General features: G+C 44.5%; 1 protein-coding gene across 10 annotated transcripts in view; it reads left to right on the forward strand.

The window, feature by feature from the left end:
• Nedd4l (NEDD4 like E3 ubiquitin protein ligase) overlaps positions 1-22,956 on the forward strand; it is a 336,845-nt gene that overhangs the window by 239,245 nt on the left and 74,644 nt on the right. The gene's annotated exons all lie outside the window — the stretch shown is intronic.

Below are 22,956 nucleotides of genomic sequence, written 5' to 3' on the forward strand. Positions count from 1 at the left end.
ATCTTCCAGCCTCCCAAGTACTGGAATTACAAGTTTGCTCCACCAACCTTCATGGCCTCAGATTCGTTATTTTGTGCTTTCAGAATATGGCTCGAAGCCACAGTGTTGCACAGGGCCTGTGACTAGTGTGCCTCTTGAGGTGTAAGATGAAGCGCCACACATGCTCAAAGGCCCATTCCTCCAGCTACAGTAACTGCTGCCAGGGACAGCAAAAGAAGCAAAAAATGCTTCAGTGATGAGGGGAAGAAAGCCTCCACTTGGCACCTCATCAGCACCAAGTATTTACTTGAGTGCCTTCCGGGTCCTGGAGAGGAGAGCGTGCGCTGTACAATCTCCGTAGGTACTAGGGTATGAATGCTACCCTTCTTATTCATACTTTACTCAGCTATTAGCACTTTCAAATTATACTTCAGACTAACTTATTGCACTGCTGGCACTGTAAACAATCAACACTTAGCTTTTCCATAGTAAAATTAACTGACTTGGCTCTCAAATTTCACTCAAGCTCTCAGTATGAAATAAAAGTAACATATTTAGCATCCACCCACTTTTTACTGTTTAAGATACCTACAACTGACAACTATCCAGTCACCAAACATGTATTACATATTTATGTAGCATGAATTGCCATTAGCCTTTTGTATGTTCGGCACCTGTGCATGCTTGGTACAACGCAGGCACCAAATGTTATTATTTGTTTCTGTAAGTAAATGAATGAACAAATGAAAGAAGTGACAATTTATCCTAGGGTTTAGTAATCAGGAAGTTTAATAAGGAAGTGAAACACAACTTTCTTTTGCTGATCTGATTAGCATAAAGTACTTATTATAAAGGCGGATCTATGTTCATTGTTTGACGGAACAGTATAAGTAGATGGGTGGCAGCGTTTGATCTGACGTCGTTAATGTGGAGTAACAACCCAGATGACGAGCCTGATCCTCTGCACCATTCACTGCAGTGATGAAATCCTGCTTCTGGCAAACGTAAAACACTCCCAGCACCATGGCTTGGCAGTCGCTGCAGTGTATAGAAGCAGGAATAGCCAGCCAGAGCTGCTTGAACATCCCAAAATAGAGAATGGATGGGCTCTTATCTTGTTGCATTTGAAAATAGCATCCATACAGAGGAATATGTCGGGGAGGTAGCAGCTTAGAAATGAGCGCCTACTGTGCTCTCTGCAGCTTAGAGAAAAATTGTATTCTCCCAAATGGGACTTGGAGCGCAGGAATGTGGAATGAAGCCGTACTTGGGTTCTCTTTGGTAGAAGGCAGATGCTCATGTGGATGACCAATTTTTGTGCTGTGTTATTTGCTCACAAAAGTGGCATGCAGGGTTTTTGGGGTTTGTTTGTGGGGTCTGTGTGTGTGTGTGTGTGTGTGTGTGTGTGTACGTACACATATGTGCCCTCAGAGGCCAGAAAAGGGTGTCAGATCCCCTGGAACTAGACTTAGAGGCAGTTGTGAGCCATCCAGCACAGCTGATGGGAACAGAACTCTGGTCCTCTGGTAGAACAGCAAGGGCTCTGAACCAAGCTGAGCCTGGTTTTTTAATTTTTAAATTTTAAATGCAATGTCCAATGAGAAAGCCCACCATGAGGGCCACTCACAAAGACAGCTGTGCTGGGATATCCTAAAATCTAAATGCTTAATGTATGAGGAGGTGTTTCTCACTCAAGAAATTCCAGCCCAGTTTACATTGGGCGTGTGATCATGGCAGAGACCTAAGCTAGCAGAAGGTCACCAGGAGTGGAGGAAATAGAGGAAGACCTCTGGCTTCTACACACACACACACACACACACACACACACACACACACACACACACACTGTCAACTGCAGTTTTTGTTTTTGTTTTTGTTTTTTGTTTTTTTTTTTTTTTGCTCTTTTTATGACTTTGACCTATGGAGAGCTCAAAGTACCTTTGATACAGGATGGACTTAAAGTACCATTTTCCTCTAAGATCATTTCCTGTTTTCATTGATAGTATAAAGTTATTGAAGAACCAGGAATTGTGTTCAGAGAAACATGCAACAATACAAGGAAAAGTACTATTAAATTGGGGCAAATTTGATTGATGGTTACCTTACACATACAGTAAATGAGTTAATTTCTTTTTCAATTTGGGGAATAATGCTAACTCTCTCTCTCTCTCTCTCTCTCTCTCTCTCTCTCTCTCTCTCTCTCTCTCTCTCTCTCCCTGTGTGTGTGTGTGTACACGTGCTATATCTTTGTGAGTACACATGTGGTTACACTTGCCTATGAGTGTGTTCAAGGAGGCCAAAAATCAATGTCAGATGATTTTGTCTCTCCCTTTCTGCCATCTTTTTTGAGACAAGGTCTCTTCGTTGAAGCTGGAGCTTACCGTTGCAGCTGGCCAGCTGGTCAGTGAGCCCTGAGGACCTATGTGCTTGTCTTCACACCCACACCCCCGACCCAGCCCTGGGTCGTTTTGATGTTGCTTGTGTGTTTTTCTGGGCTACCAGGGTTCCAACCCCAGGTTCTAGTATTTGTGCATCAGACACTTTATCCACTGGACCATCTCCCCAGCCTCCTGGATCTCTGTTGGGTCATTCTGTTCAGGACCATTATTTCATGAAGATAAAATAAGAAAGGACTCCTCTTCCTGGCCAAACCAGTGCCAGAGTTATTAATGTACCATTCCAGCTTTTTGTTGTTGTTGTTTTTCTTAACTGTAAAGATAGAAATCTTTTAGATAGTAATGAATTTCCATTTTTAATAGTTAAGAAGATGTCACTCTGTGCGGATGCCTTCATTGTTCTATGTCAGTGTTGTTAAAGGGTGCTGTAATTTTACCAGCTGGGTTGGTGACAGCACAGTTCCTACACCTGAGAATGCATCAACCATGTGCTTGGTCACATATAGATCAAATTTTTAACGATGATTCGTATAACCTAGTCTTTTCAAAATACGTTACTCATAGATGTACTGCTTAGTTTCTAAGGCGTCCCGTTTTCTGAGTGAGGACATTTTTCATGCACCGTTTGTCTTCAACATCACAAACCCCCATTTTTCTCTGCCCTTTACATCTGCATGCGGGACCTTTGCACGTGTGAACGGGGGACTCAGTATCTTGGAAATATGCTCTGTGCTTTCTGCTTCCTTTGTTCCTAGAATAAGCTGAAGGAGCCCCCTTCTCACCACATTCTGGCAATACAGTTCCTAGTTCCTAGCTGGCCAAGAAATGAACCGCTTTCCTTACCCTCCCCTCCCCCACGGGTTGGGTCTACTTGGTGTTGACTAATTTTATAACTACGTTGTTGTTGTGGAGAAAGTCGCCTCTGGGGCGGGAAGGAAATGCTTCCACTCAAAGCCTCCAAATCCGCTCTTATTTTTTAACCAAGCAGCTGTTCACGCAGCTTAGGCTTTCTGAGGAAGTGGCTAAATAAAAGTTAGCAGTCCCGAAATGAGCAGGCACCGAAGCTGTTCAGCGGCTAGCAGCTGCTAGAGATGCGATTCTTGAATCCCAGGGACTTGTTTTTCTGGGCTAATCTCATTTCACATTTGGCTGACAAGATCCTACTGGATTTTTGCTGTTTGGATTTTGGAGTGTGTGTGTGTGTGTGTGTGTGTGTGTGTGTGTGTGTGTGTGTGTGTGTGTGTGTGTGTTGTGTGTGTGTTTGGTCGGTCTCTTTTGCGGTTTTGGTTCTATTTTCCTTCTATGTTTTGAGGTGATCAAAGTGATTTTTTGCATCTTAGAATTATGCTCAGATTTTGCTTTTTCTTTTGTGTGTCTGTCTGTGCTGTGTGCACGCGTGTTCTTTAAAATGTGTGGGTCTGCGTGTTGGAGCAGGTGTAAGTGCGTTTGTGTCGTGTGGAGACCCAAGGTTGAGTTGAGGGTCTTCCGCTGTGTCTGCCCATCTTACTCACTGAGGCATGGTCTATAGCGTGAACACACAGCCTGACATTGCAGCTAGTGTCTTGCTCTGGACATCCAGTCTTTGCCTTCTAAGAAGGTCACCACACCTACCTGGTGTTTGCATGGATTTTTTTTTTTAAATATTTTATTAATTTTAACTTATGTACATTGGTGTAGGAGTGTCAGATCTTGGAGTTACAGACAGTTGTAAGCTGCCATGTGGGTGCTGGGAATTGAACCCAGGTCCTTTGGAAGAACAAGCAGTGCTCTTAACCACTGAGCCATCTCTCCAGCCCCCATTTGCATGGATTTTAAGAACCTGAACTCAGGCTTGCTGCTTGTCCTACAAGCCCCTTAACCAATGAGCCGTCTCCCCTGGCCTTGTTTTCTGATTTAACCCGTGATCTCCAGTACACAATTAAAATAACTCTTATAACAAAAGTCACCACAAATATACATGTGTGACAAATGGATTTTTTTTTTTTAAACGGAGAGCCAGGAAGCAAGAGTGTTATTAAAAGGTCCTCAGAGTGCAACAGAAGGTACAGAAATCTCACACATCCCTTCCACCGCCCCACGAAGACATTAGTCTCCCCTGGTGTGATCCATGTGTGACAACAGTCATCACCGTCCAAGTCCAGAGTTGTTAGCAGCCTTGTCGATCTGTGTGCTGGAACGTGACATCAGTTGTTGTGAGATCGTAGAGTCGGATCACTACCTCACAGGCTCTGGGTCCTGCTGAGCTCCTCTTCTCCTGTCTCAGGCCATGACAGCCCCTGGGGTTGCCCCCAGTCTTCACTCCTTTGCCTTTCTTTTTTTCAAGCTGTCATATAATTGAAATCCTGAGCTTTCTCAGATTCACTTGCTAATGTGCGTCTCAGTTTTTTTTTTTTTTTCGGTCATTTCTTGGCCTGAAAGCCTAATTCTGTTCAGCACAAATGTGTACTAGTTGCTTCTTTTTATTGATATAATCAACTACCTAGCAGTACTCACATCAAGAGGGACAGTTTATTTTGCTGGTGGTTTCAAATGACTCAGTCTGTGGCCGCCTGGCCTCATGCTCTTGGACAGAGCTTCCCAAGGGCCTTGGAACTATGCTGCTCCTTTCTACTTGGACAGGAAGCGACATTCAGGAAGTTGCCAGGGCCACACTATAAAAACCCCCAGGCCACAGCCCTGGTGATCTACTTCCTCTACAACTGAGTACTTTTCACTACTTCCTAATAATACCGTTAGTATTATGAATTTCCAAGGAATTGGCCAATTCATTGGTAAGAACCTTCTTCATCTGTGGAAATACTGTCACAAACACACTTGCCCCTTAGAGCAACGAGTCTCAACCTACAGAAAATTACAGTTATGAGTAGCAACAAAGATAATTTTATGGCTGGGGGTCACTCCAACGTGAGGAACTGTATTAAAGGGTTGCAGAATTAGGAAGGTTGAGAACCTCTGCTATCCTTCATCCAGTCTGGTTGACAAAGTTAACTACCATGGCATAATAACAATGTTCTGTTCCCTCTGGATATACCTCAGTTGACGTAGCTGTTTACCTACTGAAAGCCATCTTGTTTGTTTCCATATTTTCTTTTTCTTTTTGTAAGATTTATTTATTTATTTAATGTATATGAGGGCTCTATCTGCGTGTATATTTTGAACGCCAGAAGAGGCTATCAGATCATGCTGTAGATGGTTGTGAGCCACTACGTGGTTGCTGGGACCTCTGGAAGAACAGCCAATGCTCTTAACCACTGAGCCATCTCTTCATATCCTCCATGTTTTCATAGTTGTGATTAAGCTGCTATGAGCTTCAAACAAATAATGAAATGAAATTTTAGTATTTCACTCTGGACAGTATCTTATTGATCACGTAGCATCAGCAAGTGCAATTTAAAATGAGTTTATTATCTCATTGAGGGTAGGAGAGTAATATTGTGTTTCTGCCTTATCTACAAGTGGTGAAGAAAGACAATTGAACAGATTGTACACTAATAAGGTATATAGCCACCTGCAAGTGTGACTGAGTACCTGGCACATAAATAAAAAGGTGGGTAAGTGGTTTTGGGAAGGAATCTTCTGATAGGTCAAGAAATATTCTGGTTGGTTTTTTTTTTTTAATGTTTGATGTACATGTTAAGGTATCTTGGAATTCACTATATATGCCTTTTAACCTTCTGTACATAGCTTGAAATAATTTTGCATAGTATTTTTAGGGGACTATATGACCTGTCGTGTGAGGCCACGGGTGGAATTTTGAACCTGTGACGTCATATTGGTATCAAGAGAGTTGGGTGTATTGAATCATTGGGTTTGTATTTTCAGATCAGTCGTTTTAATCAGAAATTTTTACTCATTGGTGAGTGAATGACATTCCTGTCACTGTGTTTGTCTTCTGTAAGGAAATTCTTCTATCTCAACATGGCCTATAGGATCTGGGCATGACAATAGGTCTCCTATATGTATCCTTAACTACAGTCACCAGTCAACTATAAGGTAGTTTGGGGGCAAACTTTTAGTTTAAATAAAGTCTGTTGAAGAATTTGTTCACATTCTTATTTTGGATGGCCTGGTACTGAACGTTTCCATGGTGCCTTAAAGCTGTGGAAAGCGGTGTTGAGACTCACTAGATTCAGTCTACCTCTGAACTATTTCCCTCTGATGCTGTGATTACCACTCCCTCTTGTCCCTAAGAGCCCCCTCCAAAAGCATTTGTGTGCTTACTACCCCAAGAGCCCCCTCCTCAAGTACAATCCCCTGAATTTACTGTTCTTCTTACTGGAGCTCTGACAATACCACTGTCTGCTCTTCTCTGTCCCTTTCTCAGATTCTTTTGTTATTGTTTTTGTTTTTGTTTTTGTTTTTGTTTTTGTTTTTGTTTTTCAAGACAAGGTTTCTCTATGCAGCCCTGGCTGTCCTGGAACTCACTTTGTAGACCAGGCTGGCCTCGAACTCACAGCGATTCGCCTACCTCTGCCTCCCGCGTGCTGGGAGTAAAGGTGTGTGCCACCACACCTGGCTTCTTTCTCAGATTCTTGAAGTGAGAAAATGAAAGGGTGATGCTTCTGTGTTAACAGACATGATTAGCATCACCCTAATAAATAACAGAGTGTGAGCAAGCTCAAGGAAGTCTAGGACAGTATCATGTTAAAATGTGTGTTGCTGGGCGGTAGTGGGCGTGCCTTTAACCCCAGTGTTGTAGTAAATTAAAAAAAAAAAAAAAAGCTAATAATGTTTGTTATTAAAATTCTATAATTATTATGATGGTATTTTCTAACCATTATCATAATCAATAAAAGACACAGACACCTGATAGATTTTAGAGTAAGCCTTATTTCACCTGGGGCTGGGCAGATACTAACCTCCTAAACTACCCTTTATCTCCCAGTTCCACATCCTGTGCCAATTGCTCTAATCATTCCTATCTGGGCTACTTCCCACCCAATATCCCCATAAATACATGGACGTGTTCCCATCTGGGCTGTTTTCCTCCATCCATGCTGGTCCAGCCATGTTCTTCTCCCCATGCCACCCCACAGTCACTCTCTTCCTTCTTCGTCCTCTCCTCTACCTGTTCTCCTTCTCAAAAATTTTCTGTCCCAAAAGCCCTCGATCTTAGCTCCGCCCTTCACATCTGCCCTGCCCAGATGTAGGCCATTTATTCAGCCAACTAGGGAGGCAAGCTCACACAGCAATACTTGGGGCACATGAATGTCTACTTTGAAAGACGGAGAGCAGACCTCGGGGAGCCAACATAGTTAACAATCAAATACAAAGCACCAGACCATGCTGTTATATCCCAGCACCCGGAGGCAGAGGCAGGTGGATCTCTGTGAGTTGGAGGACAGCCTGGTCTACCAAGCGAGTTACAGGACAGCCAAGGCTACACAGAGAAACCCTGTCTCAAAAAACAAATAAACAAAACAAAAATAAAACAAATATGTCATGCGCCACAATGTTGGGCACTTGGATTTTATGATAGCTTGACCTGTCTTCATTGAATGTCGCACACCATAGTGTAGATGGTGACACTATTTCTCAGAAAGAGGAGAGGTATTATTATTCCTTCCTATGTGCTAAGAGAACCTGAATCTCTCTTAGTTGCAGTGTGGGGCATGCAAGAGTCCCGGGAAGTTTGATGTCCAACTTGCTTCTGGGACCTTTATCATCTGTAATTCTGCAGGGAGGTAAAATACAAGATAAGCTTGAGGTTGGCCCCTGCATCTTTACTACATAATTGTCCCCATTCGTTGTAGGTTGAGCTCCATGGTGATCCTTGAGTAAAGCAGGCCTAATAAATACCCTCTGCATCGAAGTTATTGGGAGTTGTTAATTGAAACAATGCATTTTTAAATGTTTATGATGTGGCATTGTCAGTTGTAGTTTAATTTTCTCAACCCTTTATTTCCTTAAATAAGCCATGTTTGTGGATTGGATGAGTTTAATGGCTCTCTTTAGCACACTGCCCTAAGTAATCAAGCATTGTTCTGTCTGGCCCCTTCCCTGGAGCATTCGATGGTAAATTAAACATTTCGTGGGATACCATTTCACCTTGGATATAGACCAAGGTCCTAAATTACATTTTATATGACAGTGTCTCTCTGCATTTTCAGCCCCTTGACATCTCAAATTGCAGAATAGCTTATTTCTTCCAGGAAAAATAAATAAATAAATGGTTGTGTTGCCGACTGTAGCTAATAGCACTTGGACACTCCATACCATGACTGAGGATTATTTCGCCATCACGTTGATGACAGTTGCCTCCTAAGTGTTGTTAGCTTTCATCAAATCACCTGAGAGCCTGTATGTAATGTGTACACACAGCTGTGTCTGTATGTGCATGTGTACGTGACGGGGGTATTTAAACACAATCTGACTGTTTGGCATTTATAATCCTGGCATTAATGTGTCTAGTTCATTATTATTCTCACTGTAATATCGCCATGTGCCTGTGTGCGTGGTCTATACGTGGCATACATGAGATCAGAGGTCAGTGTCACATATGGTTTCCTATGACTGCCCAGCTGATTTTCTGAGACAGGGTCTCACTGAACTTGATATTCATTGACTAACTACAGTAGCCAACCACTCACTACAGCACCAGGGTGGCAGATGCATGCTGCCATGCCAAGTATTTTATGGGTGCTGGGGATCCAAACTCAGTTCTTTGTGCTTACACAGCAAGTGCTTTCCTGACTGAGCCACCTCCCCAGCCCTTACATTCATCTCAAGAAGAAATAAGAGGAGGCTGGAGAGATGGCTCTGCAGTGAAGAGGACTGAATCGCCTTCCAGAGGACCCGGGTTCAATTCCCAACACCCATGAGGCAGCTTACACTGCCTGTAGTTCCAAGTCTAAGGGATCCTTTGTGCTCTTCTGGCTGTCATGAGCATCAGGCATGCATGTGGTGTGCAGATATGCATGCAGGCAAAACGCCCCAACACACCAAATGAAAGTAAGTAATAAGTAAGTAAATCTGTTTTGGGTGGAAAAGAGAGGATTCTTCTACAGTAAGATGCTCAATGTCCATATGGCATGTGCGTCCTGTATAGTGCACCCTGTGATATACATAACACGATACGCACACATCAGTGCCCTCTCCCACATGGCTTTTCAGTCACCTTTGCAAGACGTGATACATAAAGGACAGATCTTGACTTAAATGAATTACTTGGAGATATTTCTTGGTTCTGGTCTCCCTCTCCCTCCTTTCTCCCTCTCCCTCTCCCTTCTCTCTCTCTCTCTCTCTCTCTCTCTCTCTCTCTCTCTCTCTCTCTCTCTCTCTCTCTCTCTCTCTCTCTCTCTGTACACGTACTGCATTTTATCCTCTGCTTGACAACTTGACTCCGAGGTTAACCCCATCCCACTGCACCCCCCCCCCCATGCTTTGAAATGTTCACGATTATTTTCTGCAGATGGGTAGAATCAACTTAGCCACACATGGACAAATTTTAGAGATATAAGCCAGAAGCAGAGACAAATTTTATTTTATAAAATAAATTTTATAAAATAAAATTAAATTTTATAAATAAGTAACTGTCTCCTATCCCAGCCACTTTGGGCGACAATATTATGACAGAGTAGGGAAAATAAAGACTATGGAAAAGGCTCTCTGCTTTCCATATCGTCTCAAGAGTCTAAAGGTTAGCCGACAGGATTCAAAATGAGGCTCAAATTTCTAATTTAGTCTCAATGTGTGATTACATGGCTTATGATCTGCCATGCGTCCCAATAACTACCCTTAGAAAATAGTCACATATGTGCTAGTCTCTGGGTAAGATTTTATTTTTTTCCAGAAAAGCAAATGCTCACACCCTTGCCATTCCACTACCCACTTTGAAATTGAAGTTTTTGCTGAGTATCAGCAGGGAAATATTAAGTGTAATTTGTATTTTCTAGAATGTTCTTGTGCGTACATTGGTGGTAGCCTCCTCCCATTCATTTATTTGCAAGTGTATGTATACAGAGTGTGTGTGTGCAGTTTTGCCTTGTTAGGGGCATATATGGGAGGGTGCACACATGCATGTGAGCAAAGTTGATCTCAAGTTCTTTCCTTCATTGCTCTATTTATTTAGGAAGGGAATCTTTTTTTTAATCCGGAAGTCACGTGTCAGCTAGTCTGGCTAGCCAGCTTGTTCAGGGGATCTGCTGTCTGCCGACTCTGACTGGGATTACAGATGGCTGCCATCCATGTCCTGCATCTATGTGAGTTCTGGGGATCCATGCTCACTCTGGTCCCCACTTCTGCGCAATGGATGCTTTATCCATTGAGTGATTTCCCCCAGCTCCACCCCAACCCCCATATCATCTTCTAAAGTAAGGAAAAAGAGAGGCCATTTCTAATATTCCAAGAGAGGGCCCCTATCTTAAATTTAGACCCAGTTCTGCAATCTTTCATCTTGGTCATTTTATTACATGGCATTGCTTTGTTTATTTAATTTTCAAGAGATAATTAACTTCATAACATCTTGTTCCACTTTCTGAAAACCATTCCATTATTTTGCCCCCACAGAATAGAGTACGGTTTCTCCAACTGAACATGCTGAACTCTTTGTAGTACATGAGGAGGTCTTTGATAGGAGACCAGACGAACTCACCCACAGGGTTGCTGAAAATAGCTGTGTGCTTTGCAGTTGGCCAGCCCTGGCAGGAACTTGCTGCTCATCCTATTTCTCAACAGTCAATTTAAAACATCCACTACATAGCTTCATAGCATTCGGTGTGAACTTGCATGAGCTTTCTGCACACAGATGTACAAGAGGTCTTTAGTCCCATCTTCCCAGATGAGAAACTGGTCAAGAGAAGGCTCTGAGCTAATGATCATCCAACTAGTTGATTCCTCAGCAGGGACCAGCACCCCCAGCTCTGGGTATACCCTAAGCCCATAAGACACTAGTTCTCAACCTGTGGGTTGCTACTCCTTTGAGGTTTCCACAGGAGTCATCCAAGACCATCAGAAAACAAAGACATTTACGTTATGGTTCATAAGAGTAGCAAATTTACAGTTATGAAGTAGCAACAAAAATAACCTTATGGTTGGGGGTCATTACAATGCTAGGAACTGTATTAAAGGGCCGCAGCATTAGAAAGATTGAGAAGCGCTGCCATAAGCGATCTTTCACTATACCCTTTGGTTTTTTTGTTGTTGCTGTTGATCTCTTCTTCTTCTTCTTCTTCTTCTTCTTCTTCTTCTTCTTCTTCTTCTTCTTCTTCTTCTTCTTCTTCTTCTTCTTCTTCTTCTTCTTCTTCCTTTGAGTTTCAGGGCTAAGCATAAAGATGAGGCATGAGGTTTCAGAGTCTAAGTAGGTGCTTCCTGTCATTGGGTAACCCTGTGGTAGGCTTTGGTGGCCTCATCCTGGTGGGCTTTCCAAACAGCGGGCTACACATACGCTTACTGCGATCAGGAGTCAGGTGGTCAGTCATGAATCTTGGGGGAAAAGTCATTTGGGGAGTAATTCCTCTGGTCTCTGAAAAGAAAATGAGCTTTTCTCCCCCGGTTTGTCCTGGGTTTGGAGACACAACAAGGCTAGTGCTCAGCACGCTCGTTCTAATTGTCTTTGGTAGCTTGATCTCTGAAGCCTTCTGACAGAGGTGTCTCTTCCCTTTGAGACTTTTGCTTAAAGCATACTCCCGTCCCCTTGCCCCTTGGTCTTGGTCTTTCCTGGCTTTGGTGGGGCAATACCACTGTGTGCTTCTGATTTGAGCTTGATCCAGATATGGCTCCTTGTTCTAGAAACTGGCTTTTGCTCTTAATTGTAAACACCTCAGTCAGGCAGAGAGAGCTTGGCCCTTGGTCTCATTCTCTGCGGATTCCTTGCAGCTATATGAGTGATCTGCTTTGGTATTTTGTTTCAGTATTCTTGGCGGTGGGGGGTGGGAAATCATCTGGAAGATAAAGATTTGCCATTCTTCAAAACAGGCAGGAAACTTAAATCTGCCTTGTGGCACAAACTAGAAACAACAAATGACTGTGGGGTTACAGAGTGTGAGCCTTGACACCTTCAAGTGATGGAAACTTATATTCCCCCCCTCCTTCGTCCCTGATGCTCCAAGGACAGGCTAGGAGGTATAGAAAGACAAAGCCATAGTGACCACCAGGAATTTCTTATGGAATTGCCTCAAAATGGAAAAGACTCCTTCCAGACACAGAGGGAGATGGGATTGGACAATGCCCCCATCTACTGATGGGAATTTAACAGTATCCGAAGACATTTTTGATTGGCCTAACGAATAAGCTGGTATGGTATCCAGTAGACTAGGGATGAGATGCTTCCAAACATCTATAGGCCACGGTCAGTCACCACCCATCCCCCCATACACAGAAGACACTCAGCCCAGATGCTAGTGGTGACACCTCTAGAAGTCCCTACTAGAATAGCATTTACTGAACTTAGTTGCCCCATTTAATAGCAGCTACAGTGCACAGCACAGCCATTTTTATCCTCACTTTTTGGATGACATTAACCTTTGGTGTAGTAACTAGGAAACGCGCCTTTGCTTATGAAACAGGTCTGGGTAGAAATGGAGTTTTGATGTCTGAAACCCAAGCTCAGTCCCCTGTAGGAAGTGAGTTCCCCACCACAGATCTAATAGGGCAGGCAGCCACTCCAGGGAGGCGGGCGGTTGCAGACATGGCTCCTAACTGTGTGTTGGCTTAATGACTGGAGTTCTCTCTTAAGGATCACATCCTCTGAGTCTATTTTAAAACAGGATTTGTCATTTTGGTCCCTTGGCCAGGCAGATAGCCCTTGGCCACAGCAAGCAGAATCCCTGGGCTTTGTCTGTGCTCCTGTGAGTCTTATTCCTATAAATATCTCCACCCTATTGGGCCAGCGGGCTAAGCCCCCGAATAGGCAAAACCCAAATCACACCCCTCCCTTGTGTCCTCCACATTCCTGCCTCTCGGTTATTTTTAGCCACACGTAGAAAGGGATCCATCTATTTCTTGTTTAGGCGAACGGCAGAGGCCAGAAGGGAAGAAGAGTGGAAAATCGAACCTTTGTGCCAGTGTTTCTCAACCTCCCTGGTGCTGCCGCCATTTAATATAGTTCCTCATGTTGTGGTCAGCCCCAACCATAAATTATTTCGTTGCTGCTTCATAGCTGTAATGTTGCTCCCGTAATGTAAACATCTGACACGCAGGGTATCTGATATGCAACTCCAAAGTGGGCGTGACCCACAGGGTGAGAACCGCTGCTTTATAGTGTTATGATTACCGTTTACGATCAATTCGTAAGCCCCTCACTCCTGCAGGTTCCCAGGTGCTTGCCAAGTCTGGCCCCAAGTAGTTAAAAACAAATGAGCTTTTGAGGCCTGCTAGCCTCAGCACCCTTCCGTCAGAAAGGTGATGGCTAAAGTGAGGCGAGTGCTGCAGGTATGGAGTACTGCAGTGACTCTAGCAGCATGGCTGCAGTCCTACAGACATGGTGCTGTTCTAGAAAGGCTGGAAGACGGCCATTGGCCGTGATCTACAGAGTATCCCCACTAGGTTATAGAGATCACTAAGTGGTCTTCATTCTGTGCCTGAAGTGACATCTACTACAATCCCAAACTTTCTCTAGACCCCTGGAAACCCTTAGTTAAAGTGGTTCTCCCACAAGACATACCAGATGAACTAATTTTCCCCAAAGCTTTGAAAATCTTTCCTACACTATGTACAGAAAGAGGAACTCTCTCCTTCCACATTTCTTTCCAGTCCCAGGAGGAAGACATTCTAAGTCTTCACCGAGTTTTAAGGGAAATTTTTTAATTACCTCATTAATGGCCTGACTTGATGACAGATTGTATGCTTTTAAACAGCATTTCTGCATAATGGACCTCATAAAGAGTTTGAAAGCTCACTTCTTACACATTTTGAAGGTGACGTCTGTAATTTATCAGTAGTGTAGTCCAGTACTTGCAAAAGCTATAACGTTATATTGAACATTGCTTGTATATTTCAAACATATTTCAGAAAGTACCCAGTATGCCAGGTAATTTAGTCCTATGATTGCAGACAAAGCTCATGTTGAGGAAAATATCTACCATGAATTGAATTAGCAAAGCCATTCTTTGTTGTTAAATGAATTGGCCATATTGACCTTATTTTCCAGCAGAAGATTCCTGATTTCATCTTTTAAATCAAGTACATAGAAAAATCAGGTGGATGCAAAATTATTATTGTCCTGCAAAATTGTCAGCTCAGTAAAGTGAGGTGTGTCTTCTTAGCATCCTCTCACCTTTGCTTCCCTCCCAAGAGCCATAAATTTCCCAGTTGCCCCTTCATTTTTGCTTAGAGGCAGAACAGATTGAGGTAAGAATGAGAGGGCCTTCTTTGCAAAGCCTGAGAAACAAGGCTCCAGAAAGCAGACACCATTCTCAAGCTGTTTAGAGCTGCCTTTAGCTAGGCATCCTGGGAATTGTGTGTAAGTCCCAGGACATGCATGTCCCCGCTAGAAGAACTCTCCTTTCAGAGGTAGGGGGTAAGAGAAATAATTTTAAATGACTCAACTAATTTTTTTTCAAGTTTTGATTTCCCTCGTTTCATACTTAACGTGATAATGCAAAAAAGGAGAAAATGACATGTTCGGGTGTGGCAAACATTCTTACATTTGTGTTCACTTGGAATTCGCAGCCCCAGTGCTGTAACACCAAGAGGCTGTGGACCGGGTACTTCAGCATGGTCAACTAGGGTTTCCTGAGGAGGGGCCGGTTACCTGACAACAATAGTACATACTCAAGATGGTGAGCTGTCAGTACCCAGCTAACTGGGTTCCTGTTCTGGCTGCTGCCTTCCTGTTCTGTAGCCCAGGGAAGGCTTCTTCCCCTCCGTCGTCGGACAGCGCTGGCCCTTGTGAGTGAGCTACATGTGAGCTTACATTCCTTGCAGTCTTGAGGCTCTCCCCGGAGCTCAGCTGGACTTTCTCCCCCTGCAAACTGATGGAGTCCACTGGCCAGAGATGCAATTGCAGCCAAGACATGACCAGTGGAGAAAAGAGACCTAGAGAGATCTACCTAGGATACCAGAGCTCACATTACAAAGCTCGTTTTGTGGAGCCCTGAGGAAAAATGAATTAGTGTCCTTGCATAAACCTCTATGACTCCAACTCAGCATCCTTGGTCATGAAATACCCAAGGATGAATGAACGCCCTGCCTTTGTGTTACCATGTTACCACACTTGCTGGCTTGCAGTTTTCCGTATGTCCAAACTATTGGCCAGCCAGAAAACAAGATGGACGGTTGGCTTCTTATGCTTTGACCTATGAGGAAGAACTTTTAGCATCAAGCATGGTAATGAAGTCAAAATATTAAGCGATACTGAGCCCATCATACACTTCTGTTCACGTTTCCTTTTATTCATACTGTTTCCTGACACTGCATTGTTTATTACGGGTATCTGACACTAACTGCCTAAAATTATTCTCATCTTTGGTGCTGAAATAAAGAGACAAGCTTTTCCCCTTTTACACATCCGACATTTAAATTAGCTACAGAAAAAAAAAATTATTTGAAAACTTCCCAAGAGAAGAAATAAGAAAAATATCTTGAGAAAATCATCCTGGACTGAAAATAAATACTACCTTAAAACTCCCAAGTATACAGTTAGACAGTCACTGTCATTTAGCTCTTAACAGTCATATCAGATGAGTGGCTTTGTAACAGGTAGAGCATTACAAGAATTTTCACCTTGGTTTTTGTAGACTGTGTTTGAGCGGTTTTTGGGTAGGACCGTCAACAATCTAATCTTCCTTTATAAGGAGGAACTAAAGGAAGGATGTAAGTAAGGCGCTGACAGTAGTGCCTCAAGAAACTTTTCTGCATTGTGTTTCACAAGGATGAATAGCTTTATAGAAAGCACCTTTACACAGGAGCCATGGTCCCTTAGATGGTTGTGAAGCAGGTGCCTCCATTAACTGTGAAGCCAAGCTATCCGTCAGAACATAGAAGGGGATAGTGGCCTCTCTGCTCTGAAAAGATGCACATTAATAGATTATAGATAGTGCTCCTTGGTCTTGCCTGACAAAAGACTTGTCTTCACAGACAGGGAAAGAGAATTATATTAGAAAGGTTGAGGACCACTATGTTACAAAGAAGCTGCAGGTTGCATGGGTCTGCATGCAGAACATCACTAGCCATGTGGGTTGTCCAACCTGAGATGTTGAGAAGTGTGTCCCATGGCATCCTCTGCCTGAGAGAGATAAAGAGATGTCTTGAGCTCAGAAGCACTGTCCACCTAAGAAGTTTGGTCCCCAAAGTCCCTGCCTAGCATTCACACCCCTCCAGTTGACTGTAAGTTAAATTCTGGTTATCAGTCGCTTATGTTGTAATGATTGTTCTGTCCGTCTGCTGACCCTGCGCCTGGAATGCAGTCATATTTGAGGGAAGAGTGAGTGTCACCAGGCACCTACAGCCACCTAGGGGTAAAGAGCATTAAGAATATCATTTCTCCAGTGTCACAGCTGAGCCCTCAGAGCAACTGGGACCTCATTTGAGCCCATGAAGGCCCAGTGTATACTGGCCTAGTTATGTCCTGGACCATATCCAGACTGCAACGGCAGGGCTGCGCTGGTCTGCCAGCACAGTTGCTCCTTGCTCCATCTACCTCTCTCCGTGCCTTCTGTTTATGTTTTCAAGAAAAGCATTTCCTTAAAATAGATGTTCTTCCTGATGGTGCTGGATCTGCCATGCCACCTCCCATACTGCTTTCACTGAAGCCTGTTCAGGCCCTGGGAGTTTGCTGTGAGGTTGTGTTGACATGAAGGCCTGGTGTGTTTGTTCCAAATAAGAACCGCTGTCTCCAGGACACATTTACTCTGTTTCAATGAGTGACCGATTTCAAACCTACCAACAGAAACAGTGGCACAGAAGCCAGAGGTGTGAGAGCCACTTGAATCTCCCCTCTCATGTGTGCATGCGTGCGTGCGTGCGTGCGTGCGCGTACGTGTGTGCGTGTGTGTGTTCTCGTGCATATGAAACGAATTGGAATAAGAGCACAGCGATTCAGGCATTTCACTGTGGCACTTCTTTGGTTTCAGTGGATGCCATGTGACTATCAATCCGTTAATGTCTTTAAACCTTAAAGCCAGAGGTCCTGGGTGGTGAGATGTAGGCTTAAGGAATATGGGCAGATGTGAAGGGATCCCTTGCCACGTGCAATGTGGGAGAAAAAAGAGAGACACAGCACAGGCTATAGTGAAGGTACAGTGGGAGCTAGACACGTGTGATGTGGGAAGGGGCAGTGTGAGGTGTAGGCATGGGTGAAGGAGACCTTGTGTAGAGGGGCAATAAGATTTGAGGTGCAGGAAGGCTGCTACAGTGCACTCTTGGCAGAAGTATAGCAGGACTTGTGCAGTATAGGCTGTTCCATGGGCCCCGAACAGGTTCATGGGGTGCAGGTGCAGTGTGGGCTATGGCAGAGGTGCAGTAGAAGCTTGAGTGGTGAGGATGTTGGCGGAGACAGAACAGGGGCTCGTGGGGTGTCGGGGGATGCATAGGGACTTGTAGCAGTGCATGCCGTGGGCAACTGTGCAGCAGGGACTCGTCACGTGTAGGCAGAAGTAAAGTGGGGGCTTTGTGCTGCACAGGCTATTGGGGGAGACCGGTAACTGTTGCTGTTGCTGTCACTGTCATCGCAGGCACAGCAGCACACTGTCTACGTGGCACAGGCTGATGTGCCTGACAAGTGGAAGAACACGCTTCTTTCCTCTTGTCGGTGATGACAAAGCCGGCGTCATGCCTTACTGAGGAATGAGGCAGCGTCTATAGAAGGAATGCATCAGAGCCTCAGTATCGGGCTCTCCAGAGACTGAGCTGTGGGGGAGTTACTGTATTTGTGACATTTGATCCAAAAGCTTCTGCGAACGTTACTTGAGCCATCTGTTCTTTAGATAGATGCACGCGTGCTTCCAAATGGCTCCACCATAAAATAGTTCCCCGCGCTATCGCTATGGTGCAGCAGGTTTATGGTGCTGGGCTGGGTGACTGAACATGTGAGGGGAGGTCATGGGTTAAAAAACTCTAGACACATAGGTATGTTTCTATGTGGGGTCATTGCCCGCAAGAACTGCTGACCCTTTTTAATATCTTGCCTTACGGATGTGGCATGCGGGGTCACCCACCTTTCCTGTGAGGAGGTTGTGGTGTTTGACTTAGTGTGCAGTGTACAGAAATGCAACCATATTCTGTCTGTCTTGACACTTGCCTTGTAAGTTCTATACACTTGGATTTGTTGTAAGAAATTCTAATCTTAAAAATTACTGTTTAGAAGTGTCCAGGGTGAAAGCCATGGACAGATTTCAGTGGTGTAGCATTTGAATTATTTTTATATCACATGAAATGAAACTTAACTTTTTGTTTTTGTTTTTGTTTTTTGTTTTTTGAGACAGGGTTTCTCTGTGTGACAGCCCTGGCTTCCCTGGACTCCCTTTGTAAACCAGGCTGGCCTTGAATTCACAGAGATACACCTGCCTCTGCCTCCCTGAGTGTTGGGATTATAGGCGTGTGCCACCACACCCAGCTACAGAAACTTAACTTTCTTCGTGTTGATAATCTTGGTATGTGTGTAGTGTGTGAGTGTGTCCTATGTCTGTGGAGACCAGATGGAGGCTGGAGGTCACATTTCTGGCCTGAGGTCAATATTGACCCTGTCTCCATCTCGCTATGCTCGGCTTAGAGGGGCATACCCCTATGCCAGCTTCTTGTATGGGTTCTGGAGATTCAAACTCAGGTCCTTTTGCTTGCAGTATATGAAGCCCTTGACCCACTGAACAATCTCTTCAGCTCCAAAAAGCTCATCATAGTCACACCTCAGCCCATGTGTTCATGTACACATGTAACTGAAAAGGGGTTTTCAAAATATTACTTGTATTTCGTGTGAGGCACTGATACTTTCCAATGAGGGCCACAATGTAGCTCAGAGTTAGAGACGTGCATCACACACATGACGTCTTGTATTTGATTCCCAGCACCAGAAGGGGGAAAATCTTATTAATCACTGCCTGCATATGTAGCTATAACAGTGTATAGGATTATTTCTAGTAATTGCAGTCTTTATGAGAATGTCTTACCTTAGAGACTCACTGTAGCCCCTGGGAACCCACCCTTTCTGGCTCCCAATTACTTTCATTCCCCCAACAGTCCCCTTTTATAGAGCAGGTTTGTCTGTCTGAAAAAGAACCCCCTTTTCAGAGGGGGTGCTTTGAGAGTTTGGGTTCCACCCTTCAAGTGCGGCTCTGACACATAGCCAAGGGGATCATTTAGATTGTGGGGTGGGCATGTTCCTTGAGAAACTGAGTCTCACATTTTTGAAGACAGATAAGCCATGTCAGTGCTGCCATTTCTAACCAGTGTATGCATAAGGACACTGGGGGCTACAATCGGGTTTCACTGGAATCCTGGTTGCAATCCCCAGGCATCTGACCCAGATGACATTGAAAAACCATGACAACAGACGTACATGAATACAGTGCGTGCTTGCTTTGTTGTTGTTTGGTTTGGTTTGGTTTGTTGTTGTTTCTTTCTTTCTTCAAGACAGGGTTTCTCTGTGTATCTTTGACTGTCCTGGACTCACTTTGTAGACCAGGCGGGCCTGGAACTCTCAACAATCTGCCTGCCTCTGCCTTCCAGAGGGCTAGGATTAAAGGCGTGCGCCACCATACCTGGATATGCACATTTTTTTAAGGGGCACAGCAAAGTGGTGCACACCTGTGATCGCAGCGAATAGGAGGCAAGTTGGAGGCTAGCCTGGGATATATAAATGAGACCCTGGCTCAAGAAAAGCAAAAGAGCACGGAATAAGCAGAGTGGATGGATGGATGTGGATGGATGGGTGTGGATGGATGGATGTGGATGGATGGGTGGGTGATGTAATTGAAACTTTGCTCTACTCTACATTCCTGTCTTCGAGGCCCCGGCATGCATTCTCACTGTAGAAGAGAGTATAAGTAATTTTGTTTCTACCCTGCATGTCTTTACCCTAGAGAAAAATGAGTAATATTGGTTGAAGTAGGCACCATTACTACTTACAGATAGTCACAAGAAATGCCAGATTTGCTATGAGTTGCAGTTTGGTTTCTGTAGCTTTTTGTGGTCAGCATGTTTGATGGAAATGGTTCTGTGTTGCAGACTACTAAAAATGGCTTGATTGTTTGTTTGTTTGTTTGTTTTAATGAATTTAACGAGGTGGCATTCTGTGACTGACAACCGAAGGATATTGTGATGGTCATAGATAGTCTCTGTCAGGGTCTAGATGGGAGCCTCCACATGTCATACCATCCCTGACTTTCGATGGTCACAGGCTGCTCTCTCTGCATAGTATACAACACCTCCCCTACAGGCAAGGCCTCCGGGGTACTCACTCATCTCTCCCTGCGTCTTCCGTGACATCTTGTGTCCGGGGGGGCTTGCCCAGCACGACTGAGGCTCTGTGTTCAGTCTTGGGCACTAAAAAACACAACACTACTGCCTGAACTTTCCTTGGTTCAGGAATGTTTTGAAACCTGAGTTTCTCAGTGAAACATATCTTCCATGGACCAGTGAAATACCACTTTAAATCCATTTATTCTGACCATGTGCTCTCTCACACTTGATCCCTGTTTTGTTCATAAGCTTATTTTTCACTCCCAGCTCTCCTTAAATAAATCCATAAAAGCCTTCAGTTCCCTTCCCTGGCGAAGCTTCTTTATCTTTGGGTTTTGGGGGAAATTGTTGTTTCAGTGCAAGAAGGAACCCTGACCCCATGCAACCAGATTTCCCAGCATGCCATGCCTCAGAGGATTCAGTAAGCTTTGTGATCTGTGGAAAGAAACAAGTTGGGAAGGAAGTAGCATGAAAGGTGACGTGCCAAGTGGGCATTTAAAGAGAAATCTCAAAAGTTACTCCAGACTGCGTTATCACGAGAGTCCCCACAGCCATCCATAATGAAGCCCGGAGCTGGTAGGCACCTGTCTTGCCCTCCACCACTTCCTGAGATGCACAGAGTGTAGGTTGGAGTGGACTCAGGAACCAACTGCCCAGGCAGGAACTTCGTCCTCCCACTGCTTGTACAGCATCCAGGTGCAGGTGCCTGCTTCTGTAGCCTGTATTGGATGCACGTCCCTGGCAGTGTTTGCCACTGCCGTCAGTCTGTGCCAGGTTTTAGCATTTGACTAGAGCCAAGCTCATTGGTTAGTCAGCTTGAAACAAATGTCTCTCCAGCAAAACAGCGAGAGCGCATGTAGATGGATCCTGAGTTTTTGTTGAGTTCCATTCAAGTTCACCATCCATGAGTTGCCTTTTAGATACCCTTGTCCCCGGGCGATCACGTGCTATGTCCTTGTGTGGGGTGGAAGGGAGAAGAAGCCACACATGGCAGTATTGTCCTCTTTCATGTCCACAATTTATGGCTGATATTCAAAGGATCTGTTTCTTTTGTTTGTTTTTATTGTATGGCTAGCTGATAATTTATACAGCTCTAGAATTAATAATGTCAACCAAGTAGACAACAAAGGAGCCTGCTTCACAACTCCTGACATGACCATCACTGGAGTGCGTCACGGTGGCTGGAATGGGACTGCAAGTGAGGCAGAGGCACTGCCATTATTTTCCAGGCCTTCTCCTGAGTGCTGCTTCGATATGGAGCACCTTCCTTCCAGCCTCTAGCTGGCCAAGGATCCCATGTTGGGTTGTAACTAAGAAAATGCAAGAACCAAAAGTTCCTCAAAAGCATTTGTAGCTTGGGAGACAGCTTAGTCAATACCATGCACGACTGAGGTCCTGAGTTCAAGCCCCAGAGCCAGTGTAAAAAGTTGGGCATGGTGATGCATGCTTGTAATCATCCCAGCATTGGGTAAGCAGGGATAGGTGGATTTATAGGACTTTCTGGCTCACCAGCATGCATGGTGAGCACCAACGCAATGACAGACCCTATCTCAAAGAGCAGGATGGACTCTGCCTGAGGAATGACACCAAGGTCAACCTCTGTCCTCTCATTTCACATGCTGCGCATGTGCGTGCATGCAGATCGGAGCACACATGCACACACAGACAGACATACGAGCACTGAGGCTACTCTCACTCATCCTAGACACCTGCCCAGAGCTTGGCTTCCCGATACCCATCATGCATCATTTGGAGCAGATGAGCTAGCTTTCCAGAAGGAAATGTCCAAGTCTAGGGTAAATCATTTTCATAAGCCTTGTTTACTTCTGTTTCACTAAATGGGAGGAGATAGACTGGTGTCTGTAAAGTGGAATATTAGTAAAGCCACCCAGGGCAGATAAGGGTCTTTAGGTCTCATTCAATCTCCCACCCCCCAGCTAGCTGTGGGAAGGGTTTAACTGTGTGCAAAGAATTTTCCAGCTTTCGTGTGTTTGCGTGATGTAGAAACAACTGCGAGCTATAGGGGAAGGCAGTTGGTTTGGTCTGACTCGTGTCCAAGGTCCTCTGAACACCAGAGGCCAAGCCCCAAGTGCTGTAATCGAGGGACGTGTGGGAGTGCGGCTGGAGGATGCTCTGGTTGAGAGCCTGATCCTGAGCTCTGACTCCTGAGTGACTTCCCAAAGTCTCAGCAGGGACCAGTGTACCCCATGACCAGTGCCACACTGGTCCCATGTAAGTCATGAGGAAC

Source organism: Acomys russatus, chromosome 20 (genome assembly GCF_903995435.1).
Source record: "Acomys russatus chromosome 20, mAcoRus1.1, whole genome shotgun sequence".
NCBI classification, from domain to species: domain Eukaryota; kingdom Metazoa; phylum Chordata; class Mammalia; order Rodentia; family Muridae; genus Acomys; species Acomys russatus.